This window comes from Myotis nattereri (assembly GCF_964212035.1).
Source record: "Myotis nattereri genome assembly, chromosome: 14".
In the NCBI taxonomy this organism is placed as follows: Eukaryota; Metazoa; Chordata; class Mammalia; order Chiroptera; family Vespertilionidae; genus Myotis; species Myotis nattereri.
Window position 1 is genome coordinate 39,419,137 of NC_138089.1, and position 21,361 is coordinate 39,440,497.

The window sequence follows — 21,361 nt, forward strand, 5'->3', positions numbered from 1 at the left end:
AGAAAAATGTCCAAACTCTTAGTATTATATACAAGACTCTTCAAAAATTTAATTGCATATCTCAGGTCTCAATATTAGCCAACATGCAAAATCAAACCACTTGCAGTTCCTCAAATACACTTTAGGTTTGTAAGTCATTTCTGCAATGTTTTCCTCTGCCTAGGGTGTCTTTCTTCAACATTCCTCACATGCAGCTCAGCCTGCACCTTCTCTGGAAGTCTCCTTAGAACCATTCCTCAATCTCAACCCCAAGCTGGTTTAAGTATCAGTTTCAGGGGTCTACTAACTCCCATGCATGACTCTATCATCATTCATTACACTAGATGTTATTGTTTTTTAGCTGCCATTCTTTCTCCTATAGACATCAAGCTCCTAAAGGGAAGAGTTTTAACTTTGCTGATCCAACACCTAAAATACTGTTTGCCATAGTAGTAACTAAGCAAAGCATTATGTGACAAAGAAGTTTAAAAAAAAAAAAAGAAAAAAGGAGGAGGAGGAAAAGAAAGACACTTAATACTTCAAGAAATTTATAAAATTATTTTACAAAATAAATGTAAATCATACTTGCTGGTTCTCATCTTCCCCCTGTGATGACTAATTTTATATGCCAAGTTGAATGGGCTAAGGGATGCCAAGATAGCTGGTAAAACATTTCTGGATATGTCTATGAGGGTGACTCCAAAAGAGATTAGCACTGGAATCAACTGAGTAAAAAGATGCCTTCAACCAATGTGGTCAGCATCCAATACATTGAGGACCTGCACAATACAAAAAGGTGGAGGAAGGGTAAACTGGCCCTTTCAGTTTGAGCTGAGATATTTGGACTCAGACTCCCCACACCCAACCCCATCATCTCAATTCTCAGGCCTTCATACTCAAAATGAATTACAACACAGGCTTTCTTGGTTCTTCAGCTTGCAAACGGCATATCATGGGACTTAGCCTCCATAACCACATGAACCAAGTTCTATTTTATACATATGTGTGTATGTGTGTGTATTCCAAAAAAAGGTATACACATACTCTGAATAATTATAAAGGCAGTATTTATTAAAATACATTTCATTTTCAAAATTGAGCTACCAACTGTTAAAGTGTGTATACAATTTTGGTGGACACAGTATATACATAAAATATAAAATACACACACACACACACACATACTGATATACATGAGTGGCCAGATTATTATGACCACCCCATCAGTACTTTGTTGGGCCACTTTTTGCCTTCAATACTGCGGCGAGTCTTCTTGGCACTGACTCCACGAGATGTTGAAAGTTGATGCGAGGAATCTGACACCGTGCCTGATGAATAGCACTGTCCAGTTCTGTGAGATTTGATGGTTGTGGAACCAGCTGCCTGATGGCTCTTTTAATTTCGTCCCACAAATGCTCAACTGGATTGAGATCTGGTGATTCTGGGGGCCACCTAAGCAAGGTAAAGTCTCCCTCATGTTCTTGAAACCACTCCTGCACAATACAAGCACCATGGCATGGCGCATTCTCTTGTTGGAAGAAGCCATCTCCGTTGAGATACACCATCAACACAATAGGATGGACTTGATCAGCAATGATACTTAGGTATGTTGTGCTATTCAGATGTTGTTCCACACGAATTAAAGGGCCCAAATCAGGCCAGGAAAACATGCCCCAAACCATAACACTGCCCCCACCAGCTTGAAGGGTTGTACTCATGCATGTGGAGTGCATTCTTTCATGCTGTTTCCGCCAAATTCTCACTCTGCCATCTGCATGATGAAACTGGAAACATGATTCATCGGACCACATGACTTTTTTTCCAATGCTCGACTGTCCAATCCTTGTGTTCTTGTGTGAATTGGAGACCTTTTATCTTGGTAATTGCAGACAGCAAAGGTGTTTGAACAGGCCTTCGGCTTCCATATCCCATACTATGCAGTGTACGGCTAATTTGCCTACAAATGTCAGGTAGTCAAAATAATCTGGCCACTCAGTATATATATATATATATATATGTATATATATATATATATATATATATATACACATATACATATATATATATATATATATATATATTTACATATATATTATCCCCTAGTGGTTATATTTCTCTGCAGAACTCTAATACAACCCACAATGCAGGAGGCAAGGCCTATAAATTGTCCCACAGAACATTTCTGAGAGTTATCCTAAAATACATGTGCTCATAAGCAAGACCAGTCAGCTAACAGTCACCCACCATGGCACGTCTACGATTTTACCCTTTTGTGTGGTGTCTGAGGTCTGCCTATTCTACTTCCTCCTAGTTAAAGCTGAGTGGGCCTCATCTGTTTTCCCAATCCTGGTATCACCTTTGCTCTGTACTGCTGATTACTGGTCACTACTGTCACTGACAGGGCACCCCTGCAGCTTCCTCAACCCCCCCCCTCCCAACTTTCACTGAGCCCTGCTTCCCCTCTGCTCTAATTGCTGCTTGGTCCAGCAGCACTGCTGTCACACATGGTGCCCATGCCTTTCTAACACTGCTAGCACAGTGCAGTCTGCAAAATGCCAGTCACTCAGTCAATTGTGGCGAAGAAGGAAAAAAATGCCTTTCTACTGGTCCCTCAGTTAGAGAATAAAGGGGCAATGCTGCTTGTCCCCAAACATCTTTCCGAATGTATCCTCATTTTCCTGTTCTAATTTTTTTCTTACAAGCAACCTATCCTCCTAACTCACAAGGCCTAAGAGATCTACACCAGAAAACAAAACAGACCTCAAGGTAAAGTTTAAAATGCTGCTTCTCTAACAAAAGGAGACTATTGTCTGGCTCTTTTATTCTTTCGTTTTCTAAAAAAAAAAAAAAAAAAAAAAAAATCCTTTTTTTCCCTATGCATCAAAGACTACCGGCAGCCATCCTGCTGGTCACTATACTCAGATATGACTGAGTCCTGCAGTTAACACGAGTGAAGTTCACACTGGAAACATGTGACCCAGAAAAGAGTCCTAAACACTAAAACAAACAAACAAAAACTATTTAAACATGCTAACCATTTCTTACTCCATGTTTCTCATACTTAATGTATTCCATTAAAAACATTATATTGCAATTTCTGAATTACATATGCCACTCAAAGCAGCTTTCCCATTCATACACACACACAAAAATGTCTCCCTTTTGGGAAATATTTCACAAATGAACTTTTAGAAAAAAAATTTCAGTGTGATTAGGCCAAGAGTGTCACACTACTCAGCCCACAGTACTTGCAGGCAGAGGAAAGTATTCCAAAAGACATTTCCAGACAAATTCCAACAGAAAAAAGAGATGGCCGGAGAGAGGGACAGCAATCAATAATTGCCCTGGCTTAAATTTATCCCTATATGAAAGAATTTACTCTTTATGCCATGAGAACATAAGGTAAGAACAATAACTCTTTTTGCAAGTTTTGTAATCTATTCAAAATCTATTTTACAAGGTAATATACACCAACAAAGTATGATTGCAAATAAGAATGAACTATGGTGGGAGGGGGGAGGAGGGGGCGGAGAATGCAGATCTGTCCAGTGTTGCTAAGTGTTTAGAGCATCGGCCATGCACCAAAGAGTCATGGGTTTGATTCCAGTCAAGGGCACAGACCTGGGATGCAGGTTCAATCCCAGGTCTAAAAAATTAAAAAATCAATGGAAAAATATCCTCAGGTGAGGATTAATAACAACAAATAAAACAAACAAAAAACAATGCAAATTCTCTGAAAAAAAATTTTTTTTAAATAAGTGTGCAATGGACATCAACATTACTGGTAGTTCAATTCCATTCAAAAATTGACATACATTTAAAAATTAAATTCCTGGCTTTATAAACATGATAAATCAACAAACACTTTAGGTTAATGTATTTTTCAGATCAAGCACTTTATGAAAGAAATTTTTCCTCAAAAATCCATTATTGCCATAGCCAGTGTGGGTCATTGGTTGGGCTTGTCCCATGCACCAAAAGGTTCAATTCCAGGTCAAGGCACATGCCCAGGTTGCAGCTTAGTCCCTGGTAAGGAGCATGTAGGAGGTAGCTGACCTATGTCTTACATCAATGTTTCTCTCTCTCCCTCTCCTTTCCTCTCACTCTAAAAAATAATTAGAAAATCTTCTTTAAAAATCCATTATTAACAAAGTGTTCAATCACTAAAAACAGAACTCTATATTTATTTATTTTGATACTTTTACCCATCTCATAAATTATGTACTTCTTGAATTTTAACAACCTATCCTCCTAGAATTTTCATATTTTGGTGGAAAAAAGGGAAGTCTTATATAATAAAAGGCTAATATGCAAATTGTCCCCTCAGGAGTTCGACCAACCAGGAGTTCGACCACTCACTATGACATGCGCTGACCACCAGGGGGCGGTGCGGAATGAAGGAAGGCCCGGGCCAGCAGCTGGCAAAAGGAAGGCCCCGCCGGCCCTTATTGCCAGCCAGGCATAGGGACCCTACCCGTGCACGAATTTCATGCACCGGGCCTCTAGTATACATATATCTATTTAAAAGTGGATGACTTTAAAATTGATCTTTACAACATATACATCCCATGTTTTTAAATACTTAAAAAAAACAAAACAAAGGGGAGAGCAAAAAGGCTTTAAAAGCATGAAGGAAATAAAAATGAATAAGTACTGAGGCAGTATGGTGTAAACTTTAGGTAATTTTAAGTAAACTTTAATTTTCTAAAATATTTTAATTTAGAAGAAAAATCTCAATTCAGTTAAAAATATATTTTTAAAAATAGCACACTATACCTTTGAGACTCTGGGTAGTGGCATTTTTAAACAAGCAGCAACAACAGAAGAAAATATATAAAACACCTCCTCCTTATGCCGCATTTATTCAATTTGTGGACTCCTACTGCAAATGATCCTTGAGACAATATTATAAAAGATTTATAAAACAAAATGGATAAATATGACCATTTATTTAAAATTCAAGCAATTTTTCAAATCTCTATTTCTATTCAGAGTGTCCAATTATCTACAAGATATATACAGGCTGCAATACAAACTATTATGATTGATTTTTTTAAAAACAAAAATACCAGCACATATATACACATAATGAATCTTATCTCCCTTCAAAGTACCCATTTTGGGCAGCTTTATATCAATTCCACTGAAGAAAAATAAAAAAGAGGCATTCCTAAAATACTTTGATTAATGGATTATGTATACATCTTCCCAAGGGGACGACTTCAAAGGGAATAACACACATTTGAATAAACAGACTCTGATATATTTGTTTAAAAATTCACCTAATTTATAGTCACATGTAATATAGAAAACAAGCTGTAAAAGACATAAAGTTCTCTGAACAAATAAATTTCCATTTGAAATTTAAACATTCAAAATAAATATTTTCTTGCCACCCAATAGTAAGAAAATGGAAAATGATAAGGTATAGGAAGGTAAGTATTATAAAGTAAAATAAGGATGAAAGGCCATTATGTTTACCATCTTTGGAGAATTAAGTGACTTGAGGATGAAGAAAAAGACCTTCAAACCTACAGCAAACATTCTATAACAAACAGCAACAAATTCACTGGAAGTAGTATTTAAAGTTTGCACTGATATATTATGTTTTACGAAGCATTACTTCATCTTTTACTTTCAGTTGTAGTATATGCAGAAGGGATTCCAACTAATAAAAATTCATCAAAAAATGCAACTCATGTTCAAATAACACTACGTATAGAAAAGCAAACTACTGTCAATTCAATTTTAGCATCTAAAAGACAGTAATTTTTACTCTACCCATGCAATGTTTTGAAATAGATATAATTTAAAACCCTGTAACTTGTAATTACTATATTTATGCATCTATAGAAACATCCACACAAACAATTTAAAATCATATATTTTCTTCAATTCATCTTAATATAAAACCTCTTCCCAAAGTAGTTTTTATTTTTAAAAATGTTATTACAAGGCATGTAATTTTACCTTTTTTGTTTATTTGTTATGAAAATGCTACAAAACGAATATGTTGACCACAAATCCTGGGTGTTCAATGCCTTCAATCAAATCACTGCAATTAATATGAAATTCTAAATACAGAATATAATACCACATAAATACTATAACAGCCAAGTCCTGTCTAAGAAGCCATATGTTTTTTCCCATTGTTCAAAAAAAGGAGATGACTTCCCGTCACTTATGTTTCTGATTAGCAAGGTGATTTATGCCACAATCACTAAAAATGCCAGCAAGTGAATGAGAAAATGCATAGTGACTGCACCAGATGTGCACAATAAACAGGAATCCCATTGTAATCTCTGGTACTTAGTTTATATGAAGGTAATGTAGGAAACACTCTTGGATATGGCAAAGTCACTCTTTTTTTACATTTGACTATAAATGATATGAAATAAATTGTGTGTTTTATACTTTATGGCATGCATACATTGATAAATTAGGTACCGTTTTGTATCCCGACTTATCTACAAGACAAACCTGGCTAAGATCATGGGGATTAATTGCTTCAGAAGTGTGAAATGCAGCTTTTCCATTCTTTTCTGCACACTCAGTGAAGAAACAATGATTAATCACTGTTTAACTATTCTCTTGAGGATCTATAAGATTGCCAAAGCAGGACTTATCCTCATAAATCCAAAAAATACAGGTTTAGATTTGTTGCCAACAACTGAAAGAACGTGAACTTAAACCCATTTGTTATCAGATTAAAATAATGTCAAGGTTTAGAACCCCACTGGTACACAATTCCCTTTTAATCGGTCACTTCAATAGGAAATTAGATCAACACAAAATATAATGAAAGCATGTGTATTTCATAAAATAATAAACATATCTTTTAAAAATTATAAAATATCTACAGTCTAATAAAGTCAAACAACATACTACTGAACTTGAGCTGATAACCATCCTTATCTACATAAATACTTCAATTCCTCTGTGCTATTTATAAAAATTAAAATACATGCTGTCAGATGAAAAACAATTTTCAAATGGTTATTTCACATGGAAAATGACTACTTATTCCAAGACATTTTATTCCAGGCAGCTATAGCTGAATGACAATTATGTATATAAAATTATTTAGCTCCAATAGTACCACCATATATATTTATAAGCCTTTATAAGACTGAAAATCGAAAACTCAAAACTTTAAGCCTGTACTATATATGATCCAAAAATATGTAACATTTTGCACAGAAGTACATAAGAAGAGAGGTTTCAAATATATTCCAAGTAATTAAGGCTTTCAAAATATCTTCAGCCAATATTCACTACATTCTGAAGAAATTAAGTAACTTGTAAGTTGAGGCAAAATTATTGTTCACTCTATAAAACTCTGAATACATACTTTTAATAACTGAAACCTCATTCTGTGTTAATAAAACATTAATATCATAATGGTTAAATCATTACAAATTAAAAATTTTTAAATCCCCTTTAAATGAGTCAGCTGTTCCTAAATGGGACTAATCTAAAATAAAAATTCAAATTTCTATGTAGAATAAAAACAGTCAGTTCTCAATTATAAAGGTTCCATTTTCTATTTGTCTGATTATATGTTATATAACTTTTTCCTTCCAATTCATGACGCTTCTCTCAGGTCTACAAGGTACCACAAAAGACTAGCAGAACTATAGGAACAGGAGGTCAATTTCACTGCTCATTGTCTTTTTAAAAGTGAATAACAGAAAGAGAAAGTGAAACATATTCTGTATTTCCCACATTTCACTTTTATTTTAAGTTCGCTGTTACTTCATTATCAAAAAAATGAGAGTTATGCCTAGTTTGTGTGTATTAAAAACCTAAAAAATTTCACAAATAAACTTCCCAAAAAATTGATTTTCCTGACATGAACCATTTTTTAAAAGAAAACATTTTAAAGTGACATTTATTTCAGATTAACTGAGTATCTACCACAGAGTGAATAGTTAATACATATTTGTTAATAATATTAGATGCATTCACATTGCATCTGCTCTTGAAGCTGATGGCATGTTAGGGTCAATAGAAAGACAATTACCCTTTCAAGAACTTCTCCCTACATTCCCAAATATCTCCTCCAATTAAAGTATTTCAATGCAGCCCTGGCCGGTTTGGCTCAGTGGATAGAGCGTCAGCCTGCCTACTGAAGGGTCCTGGGTTCGATTCTGTTAAGCGCTTATGTCTGGGTTGTGGGTTCAATCCCCAGAAGGGGGTGTGCAGGGGGCAGCCAATCAATGACTCTCATCACTGATGTTTCTATCTATCTCTGCCTCTCCCTTCCTCTCTGAAATCAATAAAAATATCATATATATATATATATATATATATATATATATATATATATACACACACACACACACACACATATATATATACATATATATATTTCAAATCAATGAAACATTTAGGAAGAACCATCCTTCTGTGTTACTCAAATTATACCACTAGCATAAAACCGCACAGAGATAATAGTTTGCCTTGAAAAAAACTATTAGGATGGAATTGAAGGTTCTGGGACAGACGTCCTATTAGCTGCTATATTTTGGACAAGTTTGAGAAGAATTGGCATTAATTCTACTTTAAATATTTGATAGAATTCACCAATGAAGCCATGTGGTGCTGTACCTTTCTTTGTTGGGAGGTTTTTTGTTTCTTTGGGTTTTTTTATTTTAAAATATATTTTTATTGATTTCAGAGAGGAAGGGAGAGGGAGAGAGAGATAGAAACATCAATGAGAGAGAATCATTGATAGGCTGCCTCCTGCACGCCCCCTACTGGGGATTGAGCCTGCAACCTGGGCATGTGCCCTTGACAGGAATAGAACCTTGGACCCTTCAGTCTGCAGGCTGACGCTCTATCCACTGAGCCAAACCAGCTAGGGCTGTTTGGTTTTTTTTTAAATGTATTTTATTGATATCAGTGAGAAAGGGAGAGGGAGAGACAGAAACATCAACTATGAGAGAGAACCATTGTTCAGCTGCCTCCTGCATACCCCACACTGGGGATTGAGCCTGCAACCCAGGTATGTGCCCTGACTAGGAATCAAACTGTGACCTCCTGGTTCAAAAGGCCACATTCAACACCTGAGCTATGCCTGCTGGGCTGCTGGGAGATTTTTAATTATTAAGTCAATGTCCTCATAGTAATTGATCTGTTCAGATTATCTATTTCTTCATGATTCAGTCTTAGTAAGTTGTGTGTTTCTAGAAATTTATCCATTTCCTCTAAGTTGTCCAATTTGTTGGTATACAATTGTTCATAGTATTCGCTTATAATTTTTTGTATTTCTGTGGAATTAGTTCCAATATGTCCTCTTTCATTCCTAATTTTGAGTCCTGCCTTTTTTCTTAGTACACCTAGCTAAAGGTTTGTCTATTTTGCCTTTTTAAAATAAACATCTTAGTCTCATTGATAATTTTTCTTGTCATTCTAGTCTCTATTTCATTTATTTCTTGCTCTTTATTTCCTTTCTTCTATAAACCTTGCGCTTAGTTTGTTCTTGTTATTTCTAGTTTCTTGAGGTGTAAAATTCGATTGTTTATTTGAGCTCTTTTTAAAAAAAAAAAAATGTAGGAGTTTATCACTATGAACTTCCCTCTCAGAAATGCTTTTGCTACGGTTAGATTAGGAATAATTTTTATCTTCTTTTTACCTTCCTATATACACCAAACTTCCTAAGACAACATATTACTTTTATAATCAGAAAAATGCTTGTAATCTTTTAAAAGGATAAAAAAAAAAAGCTACATGAAATGGGAATGGGTACTAGAAGAGACCACTTTGGGAAAATATCTGGGTTATTCTAAGCTGATATGAAAAAGATAAAAATGTTTTAAACCAAGAATGACTTAAGGACATCAGCATATATAATTTATGTAGATGGGGCAAACAGGGAGAGAATAAAGAAATACACACCTTGTATAAGGATGATTCTATCAAAGATTATCCCCAGTTCAAATTTTGAGTAATATTTGTATCTATTCTTACTATAGAAGAACCTTAAAAGTTTCCCAGTATATAACCCAGTTCTTTCACCAAATCATTTGATAGCTTGTACTGAATGGAGAAAGATGAGACGCACAGAGGAGACAGGATAAAAGCAACCTGACAGAGACAGACATCAAATTGCCTGATTCCATTTACCTTTTTAACACGACAGTCATGAACAAATATACAAATGATCTAAGGCAGGGGTCCTCAAACTACGGCCCGCGGGCCACATGCAAATACAAATATTGTATTTCTTCCCGTTTTGTTCTTTTACTTCAAAATAAGATATGTGCAGTGTGCATAGGAATTTGTTCATAGTTTTTTTTTTAAACTATAGTCCGGCCCTCCAACGGTTTGAGGGACAGTGAACTGGCCCCCTGTTTAAAAAGTTTGAGGCATGGTATTTGAAATTATAAAAGTGATCTGTTATTGGATAGGGAAATAAATTTAGTTATAAGCACCAGCATGTATTAAATAAAACATACAAAAATATAATAGAAAAGAGCAAAGCCTGGTAGTCAGGCTAAAAACTCTGAACTTTCGTTTCCGTTTCATTTGTACATTTGCATCTGTGGGAAATGGCTTAAAATGTAAATTTTATTTCTTACTATAAATTGTGGTAAAAAAAAAAAATGGGGGGGGACTAAGTGCTACCTAAGATACCTTCAACTCTAAGTTCAATCATTCTAATCTTGCTTCTCTAACAAATTAATGATTGTTGGAGGGAGGGAAGAAAGAAAAAGGAAAGAGATGGATACAAAAAGCATTCCCTAAAGAAAGTGCTAAGTCTGCTGATTGAAATACACTTTAACGCCCCCTAGAAGGCTCAGATAAAGGAGAAAGAAAACAAGTAGGAAAAGGAAAAGACTGGAAGCTGGTGAACAGATACGAGGTGGAGAGAAACAGGTCAGGTATCTCTATGTAACTATGTTAGAGGGCAACATTATTCCTTGAATGAGCCTATAATCAAAAACCAGTAGAAGTGTATCAACACACAAGTATGCACACCCACAAATACATACATACACATATTTTCTGTACAGGAATCTACGAACACATCATTATAGCAAGGGTATTATTGAAATGAAAGTTTATGCCCCCTAAAACGCAGGTGTTGAAATCTGCCTTTCCAAAGCAATGTGTTAGGAGTAATGCCTTTGGGAGGTAATTAAGTCATGAGGGTGCAGCCCTCATGAATTATTTTAATGCCCTTGTAAGAAGAGACCCCAGAGAGCTCTCTCTTTCCTTCTACCATGTGAGGACACAGTGAGAAGACAACCATCTTCTCATCAGACACAGAATCTTACGGTACCTTGATCTTGGACTTCCCAGCCTTCAGAACAGTGAAAAATAAGTTTCTGTTGTTTACAGGTCACCCAGTCTATGGTATTTTTGTTATAAAGCCTGAATAAAGTAAGGCAGGTCTTAATAATATTAAGTTTTTAAAGGTAAACTTTGAATAAATATATGCTTACCTTTTAGAAGAACTTTATTGATCCACAAACCTAACTGACACTTGAAAATGCATGCTCTTGTTATGTGTCAAAGAATTCCTCAGGCTCCGTATAAGAAAGTTCTCTGAATACAAGTCTTAGTTGGAAATTTGAAGTAACGAAGAATCAGGAAATATAGATCAGCAGAGTTCTTCAACTAAGCTGCTGGAAAATCGGCAAATACCTAGAAAATAAACAAATAAAATAGCTTCAAATATTCCTATTCCAGAAGGAACCTTAAACCAGAGCAAAAATGCAAAAGGCAGGCTGAAAAAAATGTGTGATAATATTTTGGGTTTTTAGAGGACAAATGTTAGTCTAGTCACTAATCACTCTTCCCATTTTCTATTTTAACTCCTGGAAGGAAGGGAATCATTTTATAATACCTAAAATAAAAGGTATTATAATATTTAAAAAATCCAAAATACTTCACTATAACACAAATCATACAACTTCATTTCATTGCAATGACATAAAAATGTTCAACTAACAAATACACTACTCTATTAATACATAATAAAATAATATCACGCAATAAAATCACATAAAATAATGGAAATTTGAAAACAAATATGGAAAAAATTCCATTGAAAGTGGATTCCAAAGCATTAATAAGATATAAAATTAAAATACAGACAATAGTCTTTTTGCCGAAATATCTTATCACTTTTAATAATATACTTTCACAAATCATATCTGACACAAATCTCTCTCTATACAAAATCTGTAAGAATGACAACTGATTTTCTTAAATATCTATCCAATATAAGCCAAGAACTTCTTAATAATAATAATTTACTAAACATATTATCACTCTCCTCTAGATTTCATCCTATATTAGTTTAGTTTACTCCCAAAAATCTTTTAGAGCTTATCAGTAGCTCAGCACATAACAATAATTAGGCAATATAATGTAAAACATAAATCAATAACATAAAACTGAAAAATATTAGGATAACAGAACTGAAATCTACTAAGATTCAGAAAAATTAATTCCTTAACTACATTTTAGCATCATATACTACTAAGACCAAATAAAACAGGATTTCTGAAGAATACAAATATATGTAGGATTGATCTCTAAACAGATTTCCAAACAATGTTTTATGCTCTTGTATTCAACGTAATTCATGTTTTGATTGTTAAGAATGTTTTATCACATTCTAATGCAGCATTTTCTCGTTTTAACTTTCAATCTCATCTGAAAAAGTTATAAACAGCATGTTTCTAAATTATATACTAGTGACCCAGTGCACGGATTTGTGCACACTGAAAGGAAATTAATTAGAAGGTTGCCGGCGGGGTGAGACTGAGCAAAATGGGCTTGACACGAGCCAACCTCCTGCAGTCCCCTCCTGGTTGGCTGCACCTGGGGCGGCGCAGTGGCTCGAGGGGAGTCTGTGGAATGAGTGGGGTCCCTCCAGCAGGTGGGGTCCCTCCAGCAAGTGGGGTCCCTCAGCCAGGCCTGCAGGGATAGAGCCAAAACTGGCTCTCCAACATCCCTTCAGGGGTCCTGGAGTGCGAGAGGGCACTCTGCAAAGTTGCTGTCGTACAGGGTGTGGAACGCAAACAAAAGTGTACAATAAACCAGATTTGGGGCCAACAGTGCCTCAGCAATAACATAACCCATGACCAAAGGTGGAATTGCAAGGCCTCACAAGAAATCGGGCTCCCTCCTCTCTGGTTTTGAGGTGCATCACCCCAGAACTGCCACTGCCAAGTCACTGCATCTTAGCAGCTCCTGTGTTGAGTGTCTTCCCACTGATGGTCAGTGCACGTCATAGCTACTGGTCAGATGGACACTTAGCATATTAGCCTTTTATATAAATAGATGTATGGAAAATATCTAAATATTGTCAGCAGCTCCTTGGACAGCAACATATTTACTAGGTTTTTCTGGATGGTTGAAATAAAGTTGCTAAACCACTAAAATAATGTGGTTTAGCAACTTAGTTTCTCATCTTTCCCTTGTCAAAATACAGACCATTTTTTTTAAATATATTTTATTGATTTTTCACAGAGAGAAAGGGAGAGAGATAGAGAGCCAGAAACATCGATGAGAGAGAAACATCGATCAGCTGCCTCCTGCACATCCCCCACTGGGGATGTGCCCGCAACCCAGGTACATGCCCTTGACCGGAATCGAACCTGGGACCTTTCAGTCCGCAAGCCGACGCTCTATCCACTGAGCCAAACCGGTTTCGGCAATACAGACCATTTTTATTCTATGGATTACTCTTTAAAAGTGAAAGACATTAAGTATCTTTTAAATATTCCAACATGTGTGTATTTGATGTGTACTTATGAAACACAATATATACTGTCGTACTAACGTGTCAATACTATTCAGAGAACAATGGCTATTTCTTCAGAAAGTGTGACAGTGGCCAAAAGAAAAACTGACACTACAATCAGTGTCCTGAGTAGTTGCAATTTGTTTTGTTTCTAAATACACACTTTATACCCAGGTCAATTTTACATTTCTTACACTGTTAGGATTGTAATTTATTTTCTTGTTCTGATAGGACATGTCCAATAAAAGATCTCATTGACATACCATCAGAGAAACCACAAGGGAGGAAAAAGACTACAGGAGAATCAGGAGACACGAACACTATCTGTACAGTAGTCTTCCTCAGCAATCCACATGCAGAAGGAATGTTTACCACAATCTCACTGAAAGGATATACCAGTTCTTTTTCTAGTTATTCTCTATGGAATTGTATAAATACTGAGAAATCTAGAAATAGACATATGCATATATAAAAATTATTGTCAGTGTATAAGTTACTGCTGCTCTGGGACTGCAATAATTTATGTAACATCTGTTTTCATATTTTTCTAATTTCTTTCTTAATTAACATGCATATTTAATGCATAAATGCTCAGACCACCTCTTTTTTTTTCTGCTGACTGTGCCTCTTTACTTTTGAAGTTGTGTACTCCTAGGAAGAATTCAGGATAGATGGAAAGCAAACCTTATTGAAAGCACTAATTTTTAAATGTAAACAAAGAAATAAACCAATTTTCAAAAAAAATACTAAAATTTTAAGGGTTTTCATAAGAACATTTCAATATGCCAACAAAGCATGCAGTAAATTAAGGCCCAAATACCAAAAACGCACCACAAAAACATAATTCATAATTCCAACTATTTATATTAATCTTCTTGATTTCTCTTTTACTTTTATAAGAGCTGAGAAACCCATTATAACCACTATGATTTTTTGACTTCGTAAGTTTTGTGTTTCAAAATCTTAATGCTTTAGGCAACTAACATAAATGAACACTCTCCATATAGTAAACATCAAGAATATGTAACCAACTATTTCTTTTTTGAACTGTAAACTTCAAATATTCTGCACATGGGAGGAAAGGGGAAAGTTTTCATTCTAACGCTCACTCAAATACAATCAACTTCTGGCAGCTCTTAATCTGAACTGGGGGATTCAAAACTCAAAATACTACTTACACTTAGATTTAATAGAAAAAGTAAAATTAGAGACTGATTAAAGCCAATGCTACAATAACTAAAATACTGCCAAGTAACAATGCTTAAAATGCCACCACTGTAACTCCATGTGTACTTACCTCACTTTAGAATTAATCACTAGTTATGTACATCAGTCAGTCATTTAATATTTCTCTTCCATTGTCAGGGCTGTTTATAGACATTGAAATGGTCTCAGGGTAGAACTTATATTTTATTTGGGGAAACAGACAGTAGTACCCAATAACCATACAAATACATAATTGTAAGCAGAGATAAATGCTATTAAAAATATAGACAGTGGGGAACCATGAGATTTTATAACAGGAGACTGATTTAGTCCAGAGATCAGCAAAGACCTAAAGAAATACTGTTGAATATGCGATCAGAAAGGTATTATTCATGTAATATCTCACTCTGAATTACATATGTGTGTGTGTGTGTGTGTGTATATATACATATATATGTATGTATGTATATATATATACATATATATGTATGTATGTATGTATATATATATATATATATATATATATATATATATATATATAAATAATCCAGCTGAATACAAAAGTTTGCATTATACTACATATTTAGTAGGTTTGGTACTAACACTCCATTAACACCAAGAAAAACAAAAAAACAAAAACAACAATAAAAACTATCCAATTAAAAAATGAGAAGAGGACCTGAATAGACATTTCTCCAAAGAGGACATACATATGGCAACAAACATATTTAAAAATGCTCAACATCACTAATCATCAGGAAAATGCAAATCAAAACAAAAATGAGATATCACCTCACACTTGTCAGAATGGCTAGAATTTTTTTTTTAAAAAAAAAAAAGCAAATCAGTGCTGGTGAGGATGTGGAGAAAACTGAACCACTGTTGGTGAGATTGGAAATTGGTACAGCCATTATGGAGAATAAGAAAAAGATTTCTCAAAAAATTAAAAGTAGAGTTGCCAAATGACCCAGCAATTCCGCTTTGGGTTATCTATACAAAGAAAAAAAATCACTAATTAGAAAAGATATATGCCCCCCTATGTTCATTGTAGCATGATTTACAATAGCCAAGATATGGAAGCAACCTAGGTGTCCATGGAAAGATGAACAGATGAGCCTATAGAGCACTTTTATATTAAATGGTATAAATCAGACAAAGACAAATACCTCATGCTTTCACATATATGCGGAATTTAAAATAAGAATAAACAAAACAGAAATGGACCCACAGATGCAGATAATAAGCTAAAAGGAGGAGAGTGAAGGATGGGTTAAACAAAACAACAACAAAAAGCAACAAACTAACACTCCAGCAAAATAAATACAGGAAGATTATACATGTGTCAGTGCTTTCAGTCTACTAACTCAATAAAACAGCAGTGAATTAATTTACATTACTAATGTCATTCTTTTGCCACTCATAACAGTAACTTTTTAAATGTATTCTTCAAAAACACTTTTAAAATATTTAAAGATATTCCAAGCAAAATTATTACTCTGGTTTCATACTGCAATAAAATGTATAAAATCAAGTATATTCAAAGACTCTTAAGAAAAATGCTCTCTGAGGTTAAAAGACTATAAATTGGTAAAATGAAAAGAAAATCATAAATATGATATAGCATACCAAAACTTCTGGTTTTATCATAAAAACTTTTGATTTTATTACCAAAACTTCTGGTATTATTGGTTTTTAAAAATAATATTTTTTTGCTTTTTTGTTTTGTTTTGTTTTTGCATACTAGAAATTCAACAAGAACTCTGAGGTAATTGGTTATTACTCTCTAAGGCCAGAAGCCCAAATAAGGCACCTATTCTTAGGACATTAAAAATGAATGAATGAATGAATGGATGAATGAATGAATGAATGAATGAATGAATAACACCCAAACTCAGTCTTTTGAGAAATGATCCTTGGCCCTGGTGAATTAAAGTGATTTATATATCTCCATCTCACTGGAGTACCTGAAAACCTACAAATCAAAAGTGAAGTTTGTGGCCCTGACCGGTTTGGCTCAGTGGATAGAGCATCGGCCTGCGGACTCAAGGGTCCCAGGTTCGATTCCGGTCAAGGGCATGTACCTTGGTTGCGGGCACATCCCCAATGGGGAGTGTGCAGGAGGCAGTTGATCGATGTTTCTCTCTCATCGATGTTTCTAACTCTCTATCCCTCTCCCTTCCACTGTGTAAAAAAATCAATAAAATATTTTTTTTTAAAGTGAAGTTTGTGTCCTTTAACCATAAACCAATGAGCTAATGATACTGAAATCTGCGATTGATGGAGCTTAGACACTGATTTCTTTTCACTAATTTTCATTCTGAAATACATTATATATTGTATTCAGTACTATAAGAAAGCTTCCTCTGAAAATGTACTTAGCCGAGCTCTGCACTTCAGTCAATATGATAGACATTAATTTTAGATTAAAATTTCTAAATTAATAATTCCTAGATAGTCTTCAATATATTATCCTTGACAGACCATACATACATATACTGGTATGTACAGTTGGACAGTCAGGCTTTTTCAATGGCATTCCTTCTCAAATATTCCTAAAGCAAGTTAGCTAGACAAGCCAAAATATGTCCTGTGCTTCAATGTGTATAGATGTGCAATTAATATAAATAAATCCCAGGGGAAATCTCCAAATATAAAATTACCATACTAAGAATATTTGAGAGCAAATCTAAAAATTCAGATCCATGGCTTCTCTCTACCTCATTCCCAAAGTTGACATAACCACTGGAAAGAGTTCCAAAGAGCTGATTAAAGTACTTCCTGAAGGCAATTCCATATTTTCCCTACAAAGAACTTGTCTACACTTACCTGAGTTCCTCAGTCAAAACATGTTTCAAATGGGGCACTGAGTATGTGATTGGTAAACAATTTTAATTACCAAGCAGGAGAATTTAAAATAACTGAATTCAAAATAAAAACCACTGTGGTGTATGTTCTTTTAACTATGATTATTTTGACCCGTGGCAGCTCAATCTACTATGAATGTTATTTAACCAAGATTTCATACTTAGAAAAACCTTCACATAACAATATTCTATTAATTTGCTAGGAGCCATGATATTTTAAGTTCAACTTAGCCTTAGGCTTCCACATACCCAAAACAATCATCTTTAGATTGGTAAAGTTGTCTTCTGGGATAATCTTCTATCTTAAACAAAAACCTCTCTATGGAGCAGTAGAGCTGCACTTCTTAATGTGCCAGCCTTCCCAGATCCCCATAATTAACAATATCATGGTGTCTTTGCATGAATGAGACCTAGGCACATTAACTGGATATTTTGAACTCAATTATAAGTAATGTACTGAACTTACATGTACTAAGATTGTCTAGTTACCTAGCATTTTTAGCAAATAGAATCTGCTCAACTCTTCTGATTTTTAGAACCTAAAAGTACCATTTTAATCCTGTAGAAAAAATTGATTATGTAGGAAAATAAAGTTCCTCATATGCGGAGGTTCAATTTATCAACTTCTGTGATTAAAGATCAGGAAAGTGTACTTCATTTTGGGGAAGTATAACAGTATATACTAACATGCATATATTAACACTAGAGGCCCAGTGCACAAAATTCGTGCACAGATAGGGTCCCTAGGCCTGGCCAGTGATCAGGGACAATCGGGGCCTTCTGGCTGCCAGCTGGGACCTTCCTTCCCTGGTGCCCGGCTGCTGGCTGAGGCCCTCCTTTGTTCTGCGCCACCCCCTGGTGGTCAGCGCACATCATAGCGAGCGATCGAATTCCCAAGGGGACACTTTGCATATTGACCCTTTATATAGAGAGAGATGCTTAACTGCAACAGACAAATCTTGTGAGGTTACTATGAGTTAAGGGGGGAAAGGGGCTTTGTTAACATCCAATAATTTATAATTAAAGGTTTTCATGATACTGGATAGACTTTTTCTCAAAAGATCACTCACCAAATTATTGACTACTGTATTATACTCTAAAAAAAAGGATAAATCATATGAGCCTGCTCTGTAGTTCTAGGCAAAGGTATCTTGCTAGGCTCCATCTTCTAAACTGTGATAGTCTAGGACAGTGATGGCGAACCTTTTGAGCTTGGCATGTCAGCGTTTTGAAAAACCCTAACTTAACTCTGGTGCCATGTCACATATAGAAATTTTTTGATATTTGCAACCATAGTAAAACAAAGACTTATATTTTTGATATGTATTTTATATATTTAAATGCCATTTAACAAAGAAAAATCAACCAAAAAAATGAGTTCACGTGTCACCTCTGACACGCGTGTCATAGGTTCGCCATCACTGGTCTAGAATAATGATTTTCAACCCATGTGCCTTGGCAGGCACAATGGTCTAGAATTTTTAAAACATGCAATACCTAACTGTTCATTCAGGGGATTTGACCTCTTTCTCTTAAATTGTCTAATAAAAAAATGACAATAGCCAACACAACAATAGCCATCTGGTATGAATGAATCAAAATTATGACTTTTTTTGGTCAGATAGGCAAAAATATATTTTTTGGTATGCCACAGAATTTTAGTAATTAGTTCATGTGTGCCATGAGATGAAAAAGGTTGAAAATCGCTAGACTAGAACACAACAAAAAGAGGTATTTTATTCCATCACTACCTTACTGTCCTCCTTCCTGCCTCTCCCACAGTAGGGTCAGTGGAATTTTCGTCAAGTATTTTTATTCTATTATTTTACTAATATCTTTACAGCTATGGTATATAGAACATAAGAATATTATCATTAATGCTAAAGCAAAATAAAGAACTGATACATTCTTATTTAAAAGGAAAATTATTAATTATTAATTTATATAGAAATTTTAATAATAATTTTTTGAAATAAAAATCATTAGCATAAGAAATGTTTAATTTAATATACTTAAATGACAGGCTATTCTTCACCAAAGTCAAATAATGCACTTTATAAAACAATAAACTTTGATAAGGTTCCCATCAGACATTTTAAAAATATTTTTGTTAAAATCAAAGCATACACTTTGATACACAGGTTATTTCTATACTAAACAAAAACAACAACCAAAAATAAACCAAAACTAGTAAATCATAACATGGCCCCCCCAAAAATTCTTGATACACACCCATAGCTTCAGAAAGGACAGCTAATCCCTACTCTGGCTATGATGCAGGACGTAATAAGAAAGAGGGAAAAACTAAAAAGAAATATCTTAATCAAATTCCCCTCCAACAGTTAATTCAATTTTACTGAAGAAAATGATTAACCATGTAAAAGTTGCTATTGCTATTAAAATTAAATCAGGCATTTTCCAGAACATCTTTTTGGGAAGTAATATACAAGTAATATTTCAGAGAAGAAAAGCGATCTAAAGAGTCAGGTAATTATTTATTAAAGTAATAATTTTTAAACCTTCATTATTTGCAAGAAGTTAAAAAATTATCATTAGACTGAGGTAATTACAAACCATTAATACAAACTACAATTTAAAATATTTTCTCAATAACATCTAGTGTGCACTATAAAAAAATTCCATATATGGTAGTGAATAAAAATGGAATACATATTTAATCCAATTTAAAGTTTTACATATTGACCTATAGTGCCTCGTAGCCTCCCTCAAACATGAGAGATACTTTTACTTGGAACTCCATGTAAATTTTAATCCACATTATCCATCTTTCTGTACTCATTCTAATTAACAACAAAATGTACCTGCATCTAACTATAAATGTTTTATTTTTTATACTTGAAACCTGCAGTTACCCAAGTTTATGAAGAAAAAGAAACCAAGTTTGAGCTTTAAGGAAAAATAAAAAAAACTAGAGTACATTTGCAAATTCGTAGCTGACCTTATTGATCCCCCGTTTTGTTCCTACTGACTTGACTTCTGAAGAGCTGCAATCAGTACCACAGCCCATAAGATTCAAAATAGGGCTTACAGTAATCAAGAAGAAAAATGACTGCTCATTTCCCGGAGAACAACTAACAATCTTTTTGTTTATTGAAGGTTGTGTGTTATTAAAATACTGCATATTATGCAACCAACCTCTTAGTAGCAAAGCTATCACATCATTTCATAAGATGCAGAAAAAATTTTTTATAATATCAACACCATTCGTGATTTTTTAATTAATTTTAACTATTAAAAAACTTAAACCATTAAAAAAAACTACCTTAAAGTGATTTAGTGAATGAAACAAAACTTTCCAAAATCTCTAAGAAATAGAATACATAATAGTGATACATCAGAGACATTCCCTTTTCAAAAAAGAATAAGAGCCCTACCTGGTTTGGCTCAGTGGATAGAGTGTCAGTCTGTGGACTAAAGGGTCCCAGGTTCAATTCCAGCCAAGGGCACATGCCTGGGTTTCGGGCTCGACCCCAGTAGGGGGTGTGCAGGAGGCAGCTGATCAATGATTCTCTCTCATCATTGATATTCC

The 21,361-nt window shown here is 34.6% G+C and overlaps 1 protein-coding gene across 1 annotated transcript in view; it reads right to left on the minus strand.

Annotated features, from left to right (window-relative positions):
- Positions 1 to 21,361, minus strand: part of TBC1D5 (TBC1 domain family member 5) — a 445,542-nt gene that overhangs the window by 325,851 nt on the left and 98,330 nt on the right. Inside the window, exon 3 of the mRNA XM_081105933.1 lies at positions 11,430 to 11,631. The gene's annotated coding sequence lies outside the window, so the exon portion shown is untranslated. The remainder of the gene's footprint in view (positions 1 to 11,429; positions 11,632 to 21,361) is intronic.